A 20,047-nucleotide genomic window follows, 5' to 3' on the forward strand; every position below is an offset into this window, starting at 1 on the left:
CTGTCGGTCTGTCTGTCTGTCTGTCGGTCTGGCTGGCTGGTGCGCATGATAACTCTCGAACGGATCAATCGATTCGGTTCAAGTTTTGGGTATCGAATTATTTTGTCCAGATTCGATTTAAGTTCGAAGATGGGCCATATAGGTCCACTCCTTCAGGTACCTCCCCCACAAATGTTCAAAAATTGTCGCAAAACTTGTGCGCACGATAACTCTTGTAGAGAATAAACGATTTGGTCCATACTTTGCACATCGTGTAATTTCTACCAAACTTAGATGAGGTTCCAATATGGACTCAGTCGGTCCACTCCTTCGGGTACCACCCACACAAAATTTCGGAAAAGTTCAGTTTAGGACCTGGTCTCGAATCGCTTTGATTTTTGTTTACGCAAGTTGTATTCGCTGTCCTCTATACGACGCTGTAAGTTCCATTAGGGGCAAGTCCATACTTCCTGAGAAAATAGCCTGAAAGTTACAAAAAACCCTATGGCGCCGTGTGTAGTGGTTGCAGCGTAAGATAACTCTCGAACGGATCTGCCGATTCGGTCCAAAATTTGGCTTTCGTAATATTTTGTCCAAACTTAGTTAAAGTTCAAGGATGGATTGTATCGGTCCACTCCTTCCGGTACCTCCCCCACAAAAGTTCGAAAATGTTCGGAAAATTTGTGCGTACGATAACTCTTGAAGGGAGTAACCGATTTGGTCTATACTTCGCACATTATGAAATTTCTACCAGACTTAGATGAGGTTCCAATATGGACTCAATCGGTAAACTCCTTCGAGTACCTCCCACACAAAATTTCGGAAAAGTTCAGTTTATGACCTGCTCTCGAATCGCCTTGGTTTTTGTTGTAACATCTTGTATTCACTGTCCCCTATACGAAGGTACAAGTTTCCTCAGGGGCAAGCCCATACTTCCTGAAAAAATAGCCTGGAAGTTGAAAAATAAACCCTATGACACCATGTTTATGGGTGGAAGCGCAAGATAATTCTCGAACGGAAATGCTGATTCCGGCCAAAATTTGGCCTTCGTAATATTGTTTCCAAACTTACTTTAAGTTCGTAGATATGCCATATCGGTCCACTCCTTCAGGTACCTACCCCACAAATGTTCAAAAATATTCGGAAAATTTGTGCGCACGATAAATCTTGATGGGAGTGACCGATTTGGTCCATACTTTACACATTCTCATAATATCTACCATAGATCAGGTTCGAATATGGACTATATTTGTCCACTCCATCCCGTACCTCCCACACAAAATTTTGGATAAGTTCACTTTAAGACCTGGTATTGAATCACTTTTTGTTGAAGCAACTTACATTCGCTGCCTCAATTACAATGGTAAAAGTTGTTTCAGGGGCAAGTCCATACTTCTTGAGAAAACAGCCCGAAGGGTGTAAAAACTCCCTATGGCACTCCCATGGTCTATGTCGGTCCATTCCTTTAAGTACCTTTTCCGCAAAATTTTTGAACTTTAATCCTAATCAACATTTTTGTCGGTTCATACGACCAAAATTTTGAAACCCTCCTTAAATACATAAGTTTTTTGTGAAAAAAGTGTTTCAATTTGCACAGGCTGAGGGTATATCTCGGTCGGCAAAGCCGACTGATACTTTTTTACTTGTTTATGTTTCTTTTTGACATTGCTACCATTTTTCCGTTCCTTTACTTTTATGGTAAAAATGTTCATGAGTGAGCAATTTTGGCACTTTTCTCTTTTACCACTTTTACCATTAACAAAATAAAGGAACAAAGCTTTTATTTGTAATGACGAATATCACAGCCTTCGTTGCGTACATTTCAAAAGCAAATCTATGGATATGGAAAGTGGAAAATCCCATCTTTGTACAGTGTAAAATTTTACGAAAAACCTGGGCAAAACTCTAAAAATTAATGCATTTTGATCTAACCTTAGGTTCTTATGTATTTTGGGTCGGTGGTTTCCTTTTTCATATTGCTTTACCCTCCGGCGCTCATTAAAGAGGTCTGTTTGGTCCCCTCTCCTATGAAATGTGATCGTATCAAATCAAGATATTCTACAAATTTCTTCACCATAAATTTTTACTATAGGTCCTAGAATACACCAAAACTCTATATCTTACCTAAACTCCAGACAGATACAAAATTAAAAACACATTTTAGGGTTAAGGTCGTACTTCATGTGTGTTTTGGCAAAATTGTCGTACAAAACATTATTCTAGAAGAATAACGTCAAATACAAAAATGTTTTCCGCTAAATTTAACTATAAGTCACCAAAGAAATGAAATCTCTATTTGCATTACTTACCCTGGACATATCGGAATCAATTTTGTCAAAACACCAAGAAACTAAAATAGGAGTGCAAGCTTCTACCATTTCTAGAGATTTGGAAATATTTTAGTTAAGATTACTTGGAATTCTTGCACTTTAGATATATTATGTCTTTGGAAACTTTTCTTAAAACAAGTAAAAAAGTATCAGTCGGGATATACCCTCAGCCCGTATATATTGAAACAATTTTTTTAGGGGGTTTTAAAATTTTTGGGAATTTGAACCGACAAAAATGTTCATTAGGATTAGAGATCAACAGTTTTGCGGAGGAGATACTAAAAGGAATGGATTTATATTGACCATTAAGTGGATTTCCAGCCACTACATATGGTGCCATAGGGGGTTTTTACACCCATCGGGATGTTTGCTGAAGAAGTATGGACTTGCCCCTAAAAAAAATTTACCATCGTAATTGAGGCAGCGAATGCAAGTTGCTTCAACAAAGTGATTCGATAGCAGGCCTTAAAGTGAACTTATCCGAAATCTTGTGTGGGAGGTACCGGATTGAGTGGACAAATATAGTCCATATTTGAACCTGATCTATATCTAGTAGATATATTATGTATGGACCAATTCGGCCACTCTCTTCAAGAGTTACCGTATGAACAAATTTTCCGAAGATTTTTGAACCAATTCGGCTACTATCTTCAAGAGTTACCGTATGAACAAATTTTCCGAATATTTTTGAACTTTTGTGGGGGAGGTATTACTAAGGCCAAATTTTGGTTTGGTTATCTTGAACTTGCCCCTAATGAAACTTGTACCGTCGTATGGAGGGCAGTGAATACAAGTTGCTAAAACTAAAATCAGAGCGATTCGTGAGATGGCTCTAAACTGAACTTTTCCGAAATTTTGTGTGAGAGGTTCCCGAAGGAGTGGGCCGATTGAGTCTATATTGAAACATTATCTAAGCCTGGTACACATTTGACGATGGGCAAAGCACCTTCGAACTTAAACTAAGTTTGGACAAAATATTACGAAATCCAAGTTTTGGATCGAATCTGTTTATCCGTTCGAGAGTTATCGTGCGCTCCAGCCAGCCAGACAGATGGACGGACATTCCTCAATCGACTCCAAATTGTCTGAAACACATTTCGTCCAAACATACTTGGGGTCTAAAACCATTATTTCGATGAGGCACATTTTGCCCGTATGAAAGTGTATATGGTAATATGGGGTGCCTTCGCCACTGGGGCTGCTCCGCCAGCGCCTATTTTCTCGCAAAACATAAGTGCTAGAAAAAACCCGTTAAAGGCAAAATTGTGAGTTTAATGAAGATCTATCATCTCCCAAAAGTTGGCATTTGTGTCATCGGCATGATAGCGGACGCACGTGGTTTTGTGTTTTCAGAGTATTGGGAAAAATAATTATGGTCGGTATTTTTTGTGATATCTTCTTTACCTTTTGTGATATCAAAAACACATTTTATACCGTTAGAAGACAACTACTGAAGAATATAAATCCCAATTAGTCACATGAAAAAGCAATTGCAAATGTCAATATATTAGTATTAATAAATATGTAAGGGGTGGGGCGCCTACGCCATGATAGGGACGTGGTTGGTTAATGTTAGAAATTTGTCATGTTTAATTTAACTTTTTGGGTGCCACCGTGGTGCAATGGTATGCACACCCGCCTTGCACACATAGGGTCATGGGTTCGATTCCCCGTCCAGGCAACATCATCACTTTTCAACGGTGGCAAAATACCCCTCAGTAATGTTGGCCACATTTCCTGAGTATTTCAGCCATGTAAAACTTCTCTACAAAAGTGGTGTCTTAGACACGCCGTTCGGACTCGGCGATAAACTGTAGGTCCCATATCATTGAGCTAATATGAATCGGGGTGCACTCATTGATATGAGAGAAGTCTCCCTTGTCCCTTATGGGATGTTTGTGGAACAATTATAATTTAACTTCTTTATTCCATAGACTAGCAAAATGCCCGCTACTTCGTAACGGAAAAGGAATAATATACAAATAAAAAATATTTAATATGAAGAACACTGACAATTTTGATGTACTAATACCTATTTGATTTCATGTTTAATTTCTTTCAAGTACTGCTCGTATACGTTTTGTTCGAATTTCAATAAAAACCTCTACACTTCAACAGCGGCCTACATTTTAAATTTCAGTCCATATTTTATTAGAACGGTATGGGTATTTTGAAAATTTTACCCACATTTTCCAACCGAATTTTGGAATTTGTGATATCAAAATGTAGAAAACCATTATTCAGAAGATGTTACCCTATATAACAGTTAGTTTTTGAGACATTTTATTTTAGGCCTTTTTTCTCAGGATGTAAAAACCTTCTTGTAAAACATTAGCCGCATATATCTACCTTTTCAAATGAACTTACAATAACGTTTAGAATAGACAACAAAGATAAAAACAATTTTGTTGAAAAGGTACGTTTGACTTTTTGATTTCAGTACATTATTTAGAAACCAAATTCGTGTTAACCTAGAAACAATAGTACATTATTCAGTACAATTTTTAAAATCCAGGACTTTAGCTCAAATGTTACAGTTTTAGCTCTGCTTGTTCACCCAATGTCAATGGTATTACATGTAGAAACCTTTCATACATTTGAAGGCGGATTTAAATAAACATTCTGATCCAATCTCAACAGTTATCCTCAAAACAAATTTCATTTATCGATTCACCCAGTACCATTGCTTCAATATTTAGTATTATGTAATACTTCTAGTACACTTATTGTACGACCACCTCTAACAATGAACCTGACAAATCAATATTATATCAGAATTTCACTCCTATACCAAATTTATTGCAATTTTGTACTTTTCACGCACTAATGATATAATTCCGTCTTCATTGCTACACCCAACGTCAAATTTAATAGCATTTAGTACATTTCGTATTTCGCAATAAATCATCCAGCCCTCAGCCTAATTTTAGAATTTGTATGCATTTCAAAAAATCCGTATCTATCTAAACACCAACACAATCCCTCATACAACAACACCAAACTGGTACCAAATTTAGAACTTATAGTATGTATAAGTTTCAAAAATTACTTCCTTTTATCCAAAACTATATCCAAACCGCGATTTAGTATTTTTCATATACATTAGTACGAATTTCCAAAAGTTCCTCTATCTCCACTCTAAACGTCAACTGCTATACTAATACCGAATTTCACAATTTCAACTCTACCCCTTTACACAATAACAATTTGGACCAAATTCTGTGCCATTTAGTAATTTTCGTACACTTATTGTACGTATATATCTCAACCCTACACACCAACAGCGGCTATAATACCAAATTTCCGAATTCCACTTCTATTCATAATACCATTAATACTTTTCGTATGAAAGTACGAATTTCAATAACTATCTCCACCAGTAATTGCGAATTTCAGGATCCGTCCACCCAAATCTAACTTTTACCAAATTTAGTACCATTTATTAATTTTCGTACCCATAAGTACGAATTTCCAAAGCTACGTCAATGCTACACTCCATAAGCAATCTTAATTATAAATTTCAGGATTCCAGCTCTATCTGTACACCCAAATCCAAAATGTACCAAACTTAGTACCATTTAGTACTTTCCGTACCCAAAACTACGAATTTCCGAAACTACATCAATCCTACACTCCATAAGTAATCATAATTCCAAATTTCAGGATTCCAGCTCTATCCGTCCACCGAAATTTAAATTGTACCATATTTAGTACCATTTAGTACTTTGCGTACCCATAAGTACGAATTTCCAAGACTTCGTCAATCCTACAGTTCAACAGTAATCTTAATTCCAAATTTCAGGATCCCAGCTCTATTCGTTCCCCCAAATCCAAATTGTACAAAATTTAGTACTTTTCGTACCCATAAGTTCGAATTTCAAAAAACTTCCTCAATCTTACACTCCAACAGTAACCTTAATACGAAAATTCAGGATTCCAACTCTATCCGATCACCCAAATATAAATTGTACCAAATTTAGTACTTTCCATACCCATATGTATTAATTTCCAGAACTACTACGAAATTTCAGGATTCCAACTCTATCCGCTCACCCAAATATAAATTGTACCAAATTTAGTACATTTAGTACTTTCCGTACCCATAAGTATAAATTTCCAAAACTACCTCTATCCTACACTCCATCTGTAATCCTTATTCCAAATTTCAGGATTCTAACTCTATCCGTTCAACTAAATGTAATTGTACCAAATTTAGTACTTTCCGTCAGTAATCTTAATTCCAAATTTCAGGATTCCAACTCTATCCGTTCACCCAAATATAAATTGTACCAAATTTAGTACATTTAGTACTTTCCGTACCCATAAGTATGAATTTCCAAAACTACCTTTATCCTACACTCCATCAGTAATCCTTATTCCAAATTTCAGGATTCTAACTCGATCCGTTCAACTAAATGTAATTGTACCAAATTTAGTACTTTCCGTACCCATAAGTACGAATTTCCAAGACTAACTCAATCCTACACTCCAAAAGTAATTAAAGTCCAAATTTCAGGATTCCAACTCTATCCGTTCAACTTAATTTAAATTGTACCAAATTTAGTACTTTCCGTACCCATAAGTACGAATTTCCAAGACTAACTCAATCCTACACTCCAAAAGTAATTAAAGTCCAAATTTCAGGATTCTAACTCTATCCGTTCAACTAAATGTAATTGTACCAAATTTAGTACTTTCCGTACCCATAAGTACGAATTTCCAAGTCTAACTCAATCCTACACTCCAAAAGTAATTAAATTCCAAATTTCAGGATTCCAGCTCTATCCGTTCACCCAAATCCAAATTGTACCAAATTTAGTACCATTTAGTACTTTCCGTACCCATAAGTACGAATTTCCAAGACTAAGTCAATCCAACACTCCAAATTTAATTAAATTCCAAATTTCAGGATTCCAGCTTTATCCGTTCACCCAAATCCAATTTGTACCAAATTAAGTACCGTTTACTACTTTTCGTACCCATAAGTAAGAATTTCCAAAGCTACCTAAGTCCTTCCCTCCATCAGTAATCTTAATTCCAAATTTCAGGTTTCCATGTCTATCTAAATCCAAATTGTACCAAATTTGGTACCATTTAGTACTTTACGTACACATAAGTACGAATTTCCAAAACTACCCCCATATCTCAATCGTACACTTCAATGGTAATCTAAATTCCAAATTTCAGGTTTTCAGCTCTATCTGTTCGCCCAAATCCTATTTGTACCAAATTTAGTACCATTTAGTACTACTCGTACACATAAGTACGATCTTCCAAAATCATTTCCTTATATCAGCACCACTTCCCAACTTTGATTCCCATACCAAATATGAAGATTGTAGCTATATCCGCTCAAAATATACAATTGGTACCAAATTTAGTAACTTTTCGTACACTTATAGGTCGAATTTCCAAAAACCCTTTGGTACTTCTTTCTAACTCTCCATCAGTTACTCTCATTCCAAATTTCAGAATTCTAGCTCTTCCCGTTTGCCTAATACAAAGGGTACCATATTTAGTACCTTTTAGTACTTTTCGTACCCTTCTAGGTCGAATTTCCAAAAACCCAGCCTTATCTCACCCCTACACACCGACAGCAACCCACAGTCAAAATTTCAGCTTTCTAGCTTCAGCGGTTTCGTCTGGGCGATGATATGTCAGTCACTCAGTCACTCACTCACTCACTAAGCTCTTTTATATATATAGATATCCTCTAAATGTTATTTGAATCTAGTGCCCTTTGTTTATTAGGCTTATGAACACATGACAATTGGCTTTGTGATATTTGTGTTTTCCATCAAAAATTCTAAAGTAAATGAATTTTATTCAGTTAATTAATACAAAACATTTTTAGAATGTAACAGGAATAAATTGAGTTTTTAACAAACACATCTTTCAACCACTCCTTATCGACATCATAGCATTTTATAAAATTCACTGGTAGTCCTTAAAGGAGGATAATGTGAATTTCATTAAAGCAGAGAATTGTCATTTGTTGAAATGAATTGGTTGGCTTTACTCCTTCATTGCAGATTGTGGGTTCTCCCTTCCCATTGCCGTGGTTATCAGCCAGAGCTTAGTTTATGTCAAAGCAAAGCTTTTAAATCAATTACACATTGAATTTTATGCTTATTCTTTCATTGGTTGTACATGCCAATGTTTTACGATTTGATTTTTGTGCGACGTTTGGTTCATTTGTTTGTCTGTCGTTTATGCCTGTACTAGAAGTTGTAGTAACAAAAGCAGATTCAGCATTTGTTTTAATGCTGTGTCGAACATACATTCGTACATGGGTTGCAGCAGCCTCATCATGTTTTGTCACAGTAAGTCCTTAGTGTTTAGAATTGAAGAAAAATAACGACAACTTCTTTGTCGACTATGAAAAGCCATAATCAAAGTTGAACTCTCGGTTGTTACTGTGACCCTTTGCATCATCGTTCTTAGAGACTTTGTGGTAGTTCTTTTCTTACAGTTGTTTCTGTTATAACTGTTAATGTCGCCCTGTTTTAACTGTGGCAGGGTGTTTGTTTTGTTTTGGTGTTTCACTTAATTTCACCCCCTCCCCCCTTTCCTGTGAATTGTTTAGTTTTGTTTGTCAACTCGTGACTGTAGTTTTTCTTCAGTAACGTTTGTATTCGTGTGTATTCCTCTTTTTATTCTCATTCAATGGCTTTCTTTTTAATTCAAGTTAAAACCATTAACGTTTCATGCAGATTAAATGAAAACAACAACAGTCACACTCCCAGCAATGGCAAACTGAATCGGGAATATGCTGTACAACTTGAAAGTAACAAAAACAAGAGTAAGAAGAACCATTCACCATCAACAGCTCCACCAATGCATATAACCTTGTCGGTAACACTAACAACTGTTGCTGTTCCTGCCTTGTAATCCAGTAAGGACTTTGTTGTGTTTTTTCTGCTACTTTCAATGACTTTTACCGAGCTTTTCTGGGGGATGCTTGAAAAGAACAGCAGAGTAGTCGCACCATGCTCAATATTTAAATCCCTCTGCCATAAAGTGTGACTTGTCGTCTTGCATTGACTGTGGTGTTTTTGTTGAAGCGAGTTCTGTGAGTAGCGGGTTTATATTTTGTTTTTATTTTTTATTTTGAGACATGCCAAAATCACAGTGTTCTGAAAGGGATGTTTGTCTTATAGGCTCCAACATAAAATGTTCTGAACTAAAATGGAATAATTATTTTGTGACAACGGACATCCTAAGCTAGGTCAGAAAATGACTTAAATCTGGTGGCACCTTTATATCGGGGATATATTACAGTGTAAATCCATGTTAACAATTTTGGGCGGAGAAGTTTGTGAACACTGGGAACTACAAATGTCAAATTACAGATAGTTCGGGTCAACAAATTTAGCTAAACTCTCAAAAACAACTTTAACCTGGAGGTACCGTTGTATGTGGGCTACACCAAAACACGGACATATGTTGAAAATTTTTGGTGGATAATTTTTGTGACCACTTTGGACTTCAAATGTTGAATTACAGATGGTTCGGTCAAAACACCAAAATCACGGGCAATACCGAAACATGAATCAATGTTGACAGTGGAAATGTTTTGTGACTGCTAGAAATCTAAAATGTTAAGTTAATAAATCATCAAAATACCGAAGATCGGGGCTACCGTTATCTAAGGTATATACCAAAACATGGACCAATGTTGACAATTTTTGGTGGAGAAGTTTTGTAAACACTTCGGACTTCAAATATTGAATTACAGATGGTTTGGACAAAACACTAAAACCACGATGTACCGTTATATGTGGGCAATACCAAAACATGGATCAATGTTGATAGTTTTTGATGGACATGTTTTGTTACCTCTAGGAACCTCAAATGTTAAATTAATAAATCTTCAAAATACCGTTCTTTGTGACTACTGGGAACATCAAGTGTTAAATTGCAGGTAGTTTGGTAAAAAAAGGTGTTTTTATAACTATTTATTTTTCGTTCGTCTATATTCGTAATAATTTAGGCTTCCATAGCTCAGCCCCCAGATGATATACAGACCTAATTATTCGTAGCCGCGTTCCATATATAGATAAGAGTTCCTCCTTTAAAAATCAGAGCTCTACATTTGCGCTAAGGCGAGTAAATCGATCTACAAAATTTGACAATTCGTGTGAGAAGAATAATTGTTATTTACAAAATACCGAAAAATGCCAATGTCAAAAATTGTGGTGAGGAGTTTCCTGCCTGCAGAGAAGCTCCAATGCCAGATTACGAGCACTTCAGTAAAAAATGTAGGTAAAATCCTCAACATTCCGAAAATCGGCAGGTGCCGTTGTATGGTGGCTATATCAAAACATGGACCTATGTCGACAATTATTGGTGGATAAGATTCATGACTACAGGGAAACTCAAATGTCAAATAAAGGGTAGTTAAGTCGAAAAATGTAGAAGTTTATCTATTATCCCTCAAAATAAGTAATAAAGTATCAGTCTGTTCTGCCGACAGAGATATACCCTCAACCAGTGTGAATTGAAACACAAAGTACAAGGCCGATATTACTGCCATACAGGAAATACGATGGATTGGGAAAGGCGTCACAACAACACCTAAAGGTGACGCACTGTATTCTAGCTGCCATGACGTAAAGCATGAGTTTGGTTGCGGATTCGTAGTTAGTCGGAGGCTAAAACATCTGGTAAAAAGCTTCACCCCAGTGAATGAAAGACTTGCTGCTATTCGAATAAAAGCTAAATTCTTCAACATCAGCTTTATTTGCGCTTATGCTCCCACTGAAGAAAAGGACGAACAGACCAAAGATGTATTTTACGAGCGCTTAGAAGAAACATATGACCGTTGCCCTGCCCATGACATTAAAATCATTCTAGGCGATTTTAATGCAAAAATTGGAAAGGAGAATATCTTTGGCCCAACAGTCGGGAAATTCAGTCTCCACAGTGAAACATCTGACAATGGTATGAGGCTGATAGACTTTGCAGCTGCAAAAAACATGGTAGTTAGCAGTACCAGATTTAATCATATCGATATTCATAAGGGCACCTGGCTGTCTCCAGATCAGAAAACAAGAAATCAAATTGATCATTTTGTGATAGATGGAAGACATTCATCGAAAGTGCTGGATGTACGCTCGTTCCGAGGCGCAAACATTGATTCGGACCACTACCTTGTTTCAGCAAAGGTACGCACCCGCTTAAACGTAGCAAACAAAGTACGAACAGACACAACACAAAAGTTAGACATCGGTAAGCTGCAATCACAACAGATAGCCACAGCATATTCCACTCAACTTACCCAATTGCTTAATCAAAGCACTCCTCATCCCGATAACATATCAGCGCAATGGCAAAGCATTGCTCACTCCATGCAGCCGCAAAATCCATACTTGGATACAAGAGACCTCCACCAAGGAATCCATGGTATGATCAGGAGTGTCGTGCTGCCACCGAAGAGAAAAATGCCGCATATAGGGCTACTTTACAATACGTAGCAACGCGTAGCGCACGAGAGAGATACAGGGAGAAAAGGAGAGAGGAGAAACGTCTTTTCCGCAGGAAAAAGAGAGAGATGGAAAAGCGGGAGTGTGAAAAAATCGCGATGTACAGGAGCCAGAATGAAGTCCGAAAATTCTACCAAAGAGTCAAGCATCAAACTGATGGCTTTGGTACAGGCACATCCTCCTGTAGAGACCAGCAAGGTAATTTGGTAACTGATACAGATAGTGTACTCAGGATATGGAAAGAACATTTTTCAAATCTGTTGGTATCCAATAACAGCGAAGACGACGAAGAGACCACAGTCCCAATCCCAGAAGATGGTATTGAATGTATACCGCCCAGCCAAGATGAGGTAAGGACAGCAATAAATCGGCTGAAGAATAATAAGGCAGCAGGGGCTGATTGCTTACCATCCGAGCTGTTCAAAACCGGAGGCGACACGCTGATAAGGTGTATTGATCAGCTAGTTAGCACCATCTGGCAGGAAGAACGAGTACCCGACGATTGAAACCTGAGTATCCTGTGCCCCGTCCACAAGAAGGGAGATAAGACTGTATGCTCTAACTATAGGGGCATAAGTCTACTCCCTATTGCCTACAAGATCGTGTCAGGGATATTGTGCGAACGACTAAAGCCTATGATCAACGAGATAATTGGACCATACCAATGCGGCTTTAGACCTGGCAAGTCCACCATTGACCAGATATTTACCCTGCGGCAAATCCTGGAGAAGACCCAAGAGATGAGGATCTACACCTACCAAAGGAAGTGGCACAATCTACACCAATAGTCACATGTTACTTGCTTATGCTGATGATATAGACATCATGGGCCGATCAGAAAAACAAGTTACCGATACCTTTACAAAGGTCGAAGGGAATCAGATAAACTGGGTCTGGCGGTAAACGGTGAGAAGAATGCGTCCATTGAGCTCGGACCGACTGTGGATGTTGGTTCCTATAATATTGTAGTAGTAAAAGACTTCGTCTACCTCGGCACATCCGTAAACACAACAAACAACATCAGTTGTGAAATAAGAAGAAGAATTGTATTGGCCAACAGATGCTACTTTGGTTTAAGTAAGCAGTTTAAAAACAAAGCCACATCTCGTCAAACAAAAATAACGCTCTACAAAACGCTGATACTACCCGTGCTAATGTATGGCTCCGAAGCATGGGTACTTGCGCAAGCGGATAAGGCAGTGCTTGGTGTGTTTGAGAGGAAAATTCTTCGAAAGATCTATGGGCCGATTTGCGTTGACAGTGAATATCGACGTCGTATGAACCACGAGCTATATCAGCTATACAAAGACATGAATATAGTTAAACCTATGGAGATGCAACGATTGCGTTGGCTAGGCCATATCATAAGAATGAGCGATGATGAACCCGCTAAAAAGGCGTATGAATACATGCCACATGGCGGTGCACGCAGAATCGGCAGGCCTAAGCTTCGATGGAGCATACAAGTGGATGAAGAAATGAAAAGGCGCGGTATTCCAAAAAGTCAAGCGAAAAACAGAGTTCGGTCTATGGAACAAATATTCTGTAATGGGCCAGCTAAGTAAGTATTTAGTTTGTGCTTGAAGTTTCCGACAAAAATATGGATCTGGATTAAATGAGGGGATGTACCTAAAGGAATGGACCGATATAGTCCATTTTGGAAGTGGATCTTATTTTAAAAGTCATTCCTCTCGATAGATATCGCACCCACCAGTCATTACAGTTGGTCACGATATACTTTACACCTTTGGACCATTATATCAGGAAACATGTAAATCGGGACCCTAGGGTTACCTTCGGTAAATTGTCCAAATGATCGTCATAACATACTTAAACAAAAATTTTTAACATTTGTGTGGGTGGTACCCCAAGATGTAGACTGATAGAGCCCACTTTTAAACACAATCTAAATTTGGACACAACATTTCGAGATCTAAAGTTTGGACCAAATCGACTGCTCCGTTTAGGAAATATCGCGTGTACCATTTTAGCGAAACTTGCCGAACTTTTTGGGGTAGGTACCGGAAGAAGTAAACCGATAAGCATTTTCTAATATTCGAAAGAATATTACGATATGCAAAGTGTGGACCAACGCAGTATTCGGTTCGAGAGCTGTCGTGCAGACCAGACACAGCATTTTCTAATATTCACTACCGCAGAGAACAAATGTACGAAACAGATATACCGTCAGTAAGGGTTGACTTTTATAGAATTGGTACACATGTCATTCAGCCAAAAACAATACAATTTTCTGCTAAGAAGAATGCTTCCTTTGATACTATCATGGGCCTCAACTGTTCATACATTACAAGGGTCAACTGTGGACTACGCAGTGGTGTATCTAGGATCCAAGCTTTTCGAAGAAGCGCAAGCATATGTGGCATTGAGTCGTGTAAGATCGCTGGATGGATTAAGAATAGAAGAACTGGATTGCTCGAAACTAACAAGAAAGAAGCTAGCAATAACGAAGCGTTAACTAAAATCAGCAGGATCAGAAACTACCAACCTAAATAAATATTTACTAACATTATACATTCAATTAATAAATGTAAGCCCATCATTAAATATCCTTTATAATCTCAAGTATATACAAATAAAATTGAAAATCTTAAAAATGTATTTACAAAAAAAATTAAAAATAATTATAAAATTAATAATTTTCAGTGTTCTATTTTTAAATACACTAAAAACTAGAAAATAATTTTATAATTAAAAAAATTAAGTAACAGTGTTTTATTTACAAATGCACTTAAAAGTAGAAAATAATTTTTCATGATGGAATCTCTCAAATAAAACGCTTGCATTTGAATTAAAAAGTGTGACAATATTGAACGGCAAGCGTTTTATTTGAGAGATTCCATCATGAAAAAGTATTTTCTACTTTTAAGTGCATTTGTAAATAAAACACTGTTACTTAATTTTTTTTAATTATATACTTAATTGGTCATAAAACGGAAAAAAAATTTAAAAAAAATCAATCGATGAAGGACTAATTTTTGATATCCTTGATAAGCCTACAAAATTATATGACAATCGATTTATTAGTTTTTGAGCTAGAGTTGGCACCGTTTTCAAAATGTGATTTCGAGAAAAACACGCTACATACAAATCACAATGAATTTTTCCCTTCCAACACTCATAACTCAGTCAATTTTGTTCCGATCGACCAATTTTGTCCCGAAAATAGACCAGTACATTTTTTTACATGTGGGGGTCACCCCTTAATAAAAAAAGAAAAACATTTTGCACAGTGGGCTTGGATGTAAATTTTAACTGATCCGAAGAAGTGCGCGTTTTATTTTAACCGAAAGTTTATAGAGCTCACCGAGAGTGTTGGGGCGAAGAGGATTGTGCTGGGCTGCATAAGAGCCGAACCAGCCGAGGAGGTACCACCACAAGTTAATATCGATGATGTTGCAGACGTTATCCGAAACGCGAAATCATTCAAAGCGTTGGGCCCACACGGAATCTCAATTGTTATGCTTAAACAATGGGATGAACCCGGTGTTGAGTATTTAACAAGTGTTCTCAATCTATAGTTAAGTTTGGCGGGTAGTCGAAAAGGTGATGCGTATTCTGCGGGCCTGTGCAGTGCAGGTATTTTGCACAACGCGGTCAATCCTCGCCCGATAGGCGTTTATACGGCTGAACTTTCCCGAGCGAAGTTCAGCCAAAACTAATCTGGTTTTTCGTTGAAGCTGCCGCTCCTCAACTGGGATAAATGGGGGATGTGTTCCGAGAACCGCATTCAAACTATAGCTGCATATGGCATCTACAACTGCGTCCATATAAATGCTGTTCAAACCCGCTTGATATGCTTGTTAATTTGGAGGTTCTCTCTTGTAACGCTCGACCTTCTCTTCTACACCATGACGATTCTCCGCTGAATGGGCGGGGCCTATCCACCATATAGTGATTGGTATGGCTCTCATGGTAACTGCAATGAAAGCATGTGATTGTGTCGCTATGCTGCAAGCATATTTGCCTCCATATCTAGGGTCCACTGGAGGAAAGCTTCTTCTATTCTCATTGCGGCATTCTGGCAAGTTTAAATTTTTCCCCAACGCATGTCACCCAGATTCGTGGACCAAACTTGCGGCGCATAACTTACCACAGACCGACCTATCGCGCTATATGTGACCAACAACGTTTCTTTATATACACCCCAAGTTCTGCCGGCTAGGGGCTTGAGAACCTTTTTCCTACATTTCAGTTTGTCGCAGATATGTAGCTGCGGCATGCGCGGCTAGAATTTTGGGGTAGTTTATGGTCGAAAATCTGCTACCATCGACCACGTCACCCAACACTTTTTTCACCTGCGCCGACCATGTTGTGAACAGAGTTCCCGTAGATTTAGTGGCATATATCTGCATATTCCTCGCGTGGGAAAAGGTTTTAAGATCGGTCAAATAGGAGTTCACACTTTCACAAATGTCATCAAGGAAGGTACTTGACGTCAAGGATCGTACAAACATCCGCATTCGTTACGATCTCAATACCATCTGGAGGCGACGGAATACAGAAAAGGGGAACTCCTGTTTCACTCTGCGAGGTTTGGACTTCTTGTTCGTGAATTCCATGTCCGACTGGCGACCACACATATACTTCATTATCCAACGGTTCAGACTGGGCCGGAGGGTTGTCTGCTCAATGTCCTCAAACAAGCGTGGAGTGCTTGACAATATCAAGGTCTTTTGATAAGTCAAGCGCCAACATCACACTTCCATCACGCGGCTTGAGTCCTGGTTGGGTCCTTGACAAATATGTGTGGAGATGGCGTGCAGCGCTGTTGTCGTGCTGTGCTGCTTACGGAATCAATGCTGATGATCGGCAAGCTATTTCCGACGCTGGGGAGGACTAAGGCCTCAAGGGTCTTTGCTACGGGCGACAAAAGCTAAATCATCCTGAACGATTGACATTAGATGGCATCCTTGTCTAGCTTCAGTAGCGGGACCACCCTGCACAATTTCCAGACCTTAGTGACATACCCCGATTCCGGCTCATCCAGCCATGGAGATTCCAGCATGAACCAACGCTTTGGATGATTAAACGTTCCTGATGGCATTCGTAACATCATTCATTGTAAACTGTGATGGTTCAACTTCAGCAGGAAGATATCTGATGTCACTCCCGGGGTGCTCGTGAAACTGTTGATTGAAATCACTATCATATATATAACATCTCTTCGGGTCAGTCGCCAACCGTGACTGAGGTCCTATTTGCCTCCTTTCCAGGGTTCGAGAGTGACTTAATCGTTGCCCACAATTCATTTATGCCTGCTCTAATGTTGCAACTTTTCAGATGATTTAACCACTTGTTCCGCTTATGCTTTCACTTCACTTTGGTTCACTTTGGTTTGTCTGTGGGTTCTGCTATGCGAAGCCAGTGTTGTTTGCCAATGTTAGTGGTGCGCTATGGAGAATATCCATAGTGGACAGATTTCCCCCAACAAGGCACGTGAAGAGAGATCATCATAATGTGAATACAGAAATAATAAAATATTAAAACAACGACTATGGGATTAAGCCTGACTATTTTGAAAAACAAAATAGAAGTCGTCACCCCAAACAAAAAACGCCAACCCTCCTAATTGTGAGACCGGGCACCGTCAAAATGTTGTTTATTGCTGTAGTATGCAATACCAACAAACTAGTTATGTGCTTTTTCGTCGAGAATCGACGAACGCATAGCAGTGGGAAAAATTTGGATTTGTTTGCAAGTGAAGTTGCTAGAGTTTAGGTAGTGCCAAAGAAATTCTCGATCAGAGTGTTTCTTTGCGCACGTATCTATTTGAGCTAGCAATTGACACTTGGGTATAAAAAGTTTCTTGTTGAAAAACAAGAAATAAGGGAACTGATGAAGATCTGTGGCGAGATCTGAAACTAAAGTATTCCCTGCCTTACCCCTTGGTAAACATCGCCAATTTTTTTCCCACTAATAAATTAAAGGTGTTTTAATAAAATATTAAAACAACGACTATGGGATTAAGCCTGACTATTTTTAAAAACGAAATGCAGAATTTTTAAATATAGATGCAGATGCACCAGAACCAGTTAACTGAATAAAATATACGAACGAACATATTTGCGGTTCCACAAAAACCATCAAATTCTATGCCCCCATATTTTGTAAATTTAAAAAATTCGATATTTTCTTAGTTCCGCTACACTGTAAATTCATTGGAAAATTTGCAAAACACAAAATACTTTTTTAAATACGTATATTTTTTCCCGTCTTTGTGGTATTCTGTGGAAATATAATGCGCAGCGAATGAAGTGTGTTAGAATGGAAAATTGAATAAACTCTCTCAGTAAAATGGCATAAAAACGCAAAACAATAAGAAAAACAGCATCAAGAACAAAGCAGGAAAAGTTCAAACAAGCAAATGACACATCTTTAAAAAGCGAAGCACATGCACGCCACTCACACCACAACCGCATTCGAATAAAAGGAAGATCTTTTTGTATTATTTTCGTTTTGTTTTCTAACAACCAATGACATCAAGCAATTGTGTGTACCCCAGCTACAAATAAGTTCCATTGATAAAATGCTAAGAGTGGCTTTGGTCGAAAGAAAACAACTGTGGCAGTGACTTTGTCTTTGGCTGTTTGAATGGTTGTTGGTTAAGGACTTAAAAAGTCACATCCATCATAAAGCGATTTACGTTTGTGTTTCTTTTCGATGCTCGAAATGTCAAAGGGATGGTGACTTGGTTGTCAGTTGTTAGAGACAAATGATCAACATACTTAGCTTTATTTGATATGTTTGTGTCTACAGAACTATACCATGTTAATCTGGTCAGAATCCCTAATTTAGCAAGTTTTTATTTACATACTTTCGCGAGCTTTGATGTGACAGTGTTTGATTTTAATGCTGGAAGTGACGCATGTCTGTCGACAAAAAATCCTATTGCATATGATGGACGATACTGTAGAATTAAAATACAAACATTCTTTATGGCCCGTATCTTCGCCTCCAGTCCTCAGGTGACTCTATTGATATCAATATGTTTTCTTCTTCAGGAAAAAACAACCATTTATTTTAGGGCCTCCCGGTGTACACATTGGTTTCGTATCCCGTCAATTGTGATGCAAAATTCCAGTCTGTGCTATTTGTAAATTTGAATTCTGAAGCCTGATCAATGATCATTGGGAGATTGCAGTAATCAGCATTGATTGTTACCTCTATATGTGGTTTGGGAAGTATGCAGCAGATGGTTTTGAGGCATTGCATGGCGCACTTGCATTCATGTGTATATTTATTGGCAGAACATTAACCTGTATACGCTTATCAGCTCAGTCAGCACGACTTCATACAATAGCAGTAGAAATAGTCCTTGGGAGGATGACAATGCAGCATCAACGAGCTAAGCACAAAGATTTCGTCCCATTTTTTTTCATTTAATCAAGTGTACACCGTGGCTAAAACAAGGTAGTGATCCGATTCAATATTAGTTGCTTAGATCGACCGGATCTTTCACGGCTTCCTTTGCATGGGTTCAAATGGTAATGAAAAGATCGGATCTTTAACGACTTCGTTTGAACCAATGCCAAAGATGCCATGAAATCACGTCATCGCATGGAACCCCTTCCTTCAAATTTTGCCGGGAGTCATCGTCGAACTTGAAAAGACGCACTGGTGCAAAAATATAGCGTTCTAGCTCAATTATTGTGGACACTAGAGCGATTACAACAGAAGGACAAATTTTAACCTGATCGCTTTTACAAAATTGGCCGATGTGAGCCAAAGTTATAGCGGTTTTTATTCTCATTTAAAGGAAAAATATTTAAAAATGTCGTATTTATTTTTATGACAAAATGTATGTATAAATCGCTAACAGCATCCGTATCTATTCGTAGATGTTTAAATATTTACTAAATTAATTTTTATTTTCTCGAAAATTCAACAAATAATAAAAAAATCTTGAATTAAATCCAAAATCCGTACAAACCTGTAAAAAAATTAAAAATATGTACAGAAACTAGGCAATGCGAAGGAAAGTATGATGCCGAATTTATAGAGATTAGGTATATAAATTGCATATTATAGCAACAAAAAATATAAAAAAACTTATTGTTAAATAAAATATTACTCAAAATATACCCAAATATATTTATACAATACACCACTATGTGGAAAGTGTATTATAATTTTGTTTTGAAAAAAATTCATGTAACACCGCGAAATATTCGTCGGAGACCCCCCACGTGGTATACCAATCTTCATATCTCGGCGAAATAAATCGATTTTCGG

Source organism: Musca autumnalis, unplaced genomic scaffold, assembly GCF_047663935.1.
Source record: "Musca autumnalis isolate F117 unplaced genomic scaffold, ASM4766393v1 scaffold_2, whole genome shotgun sequence".
NCBI classification, from domain to species: Eukaryota; Metazoa; Arthropoda; class Insecta; order Diptera; family Muscidae; genus Musca; species Musca autumnalis.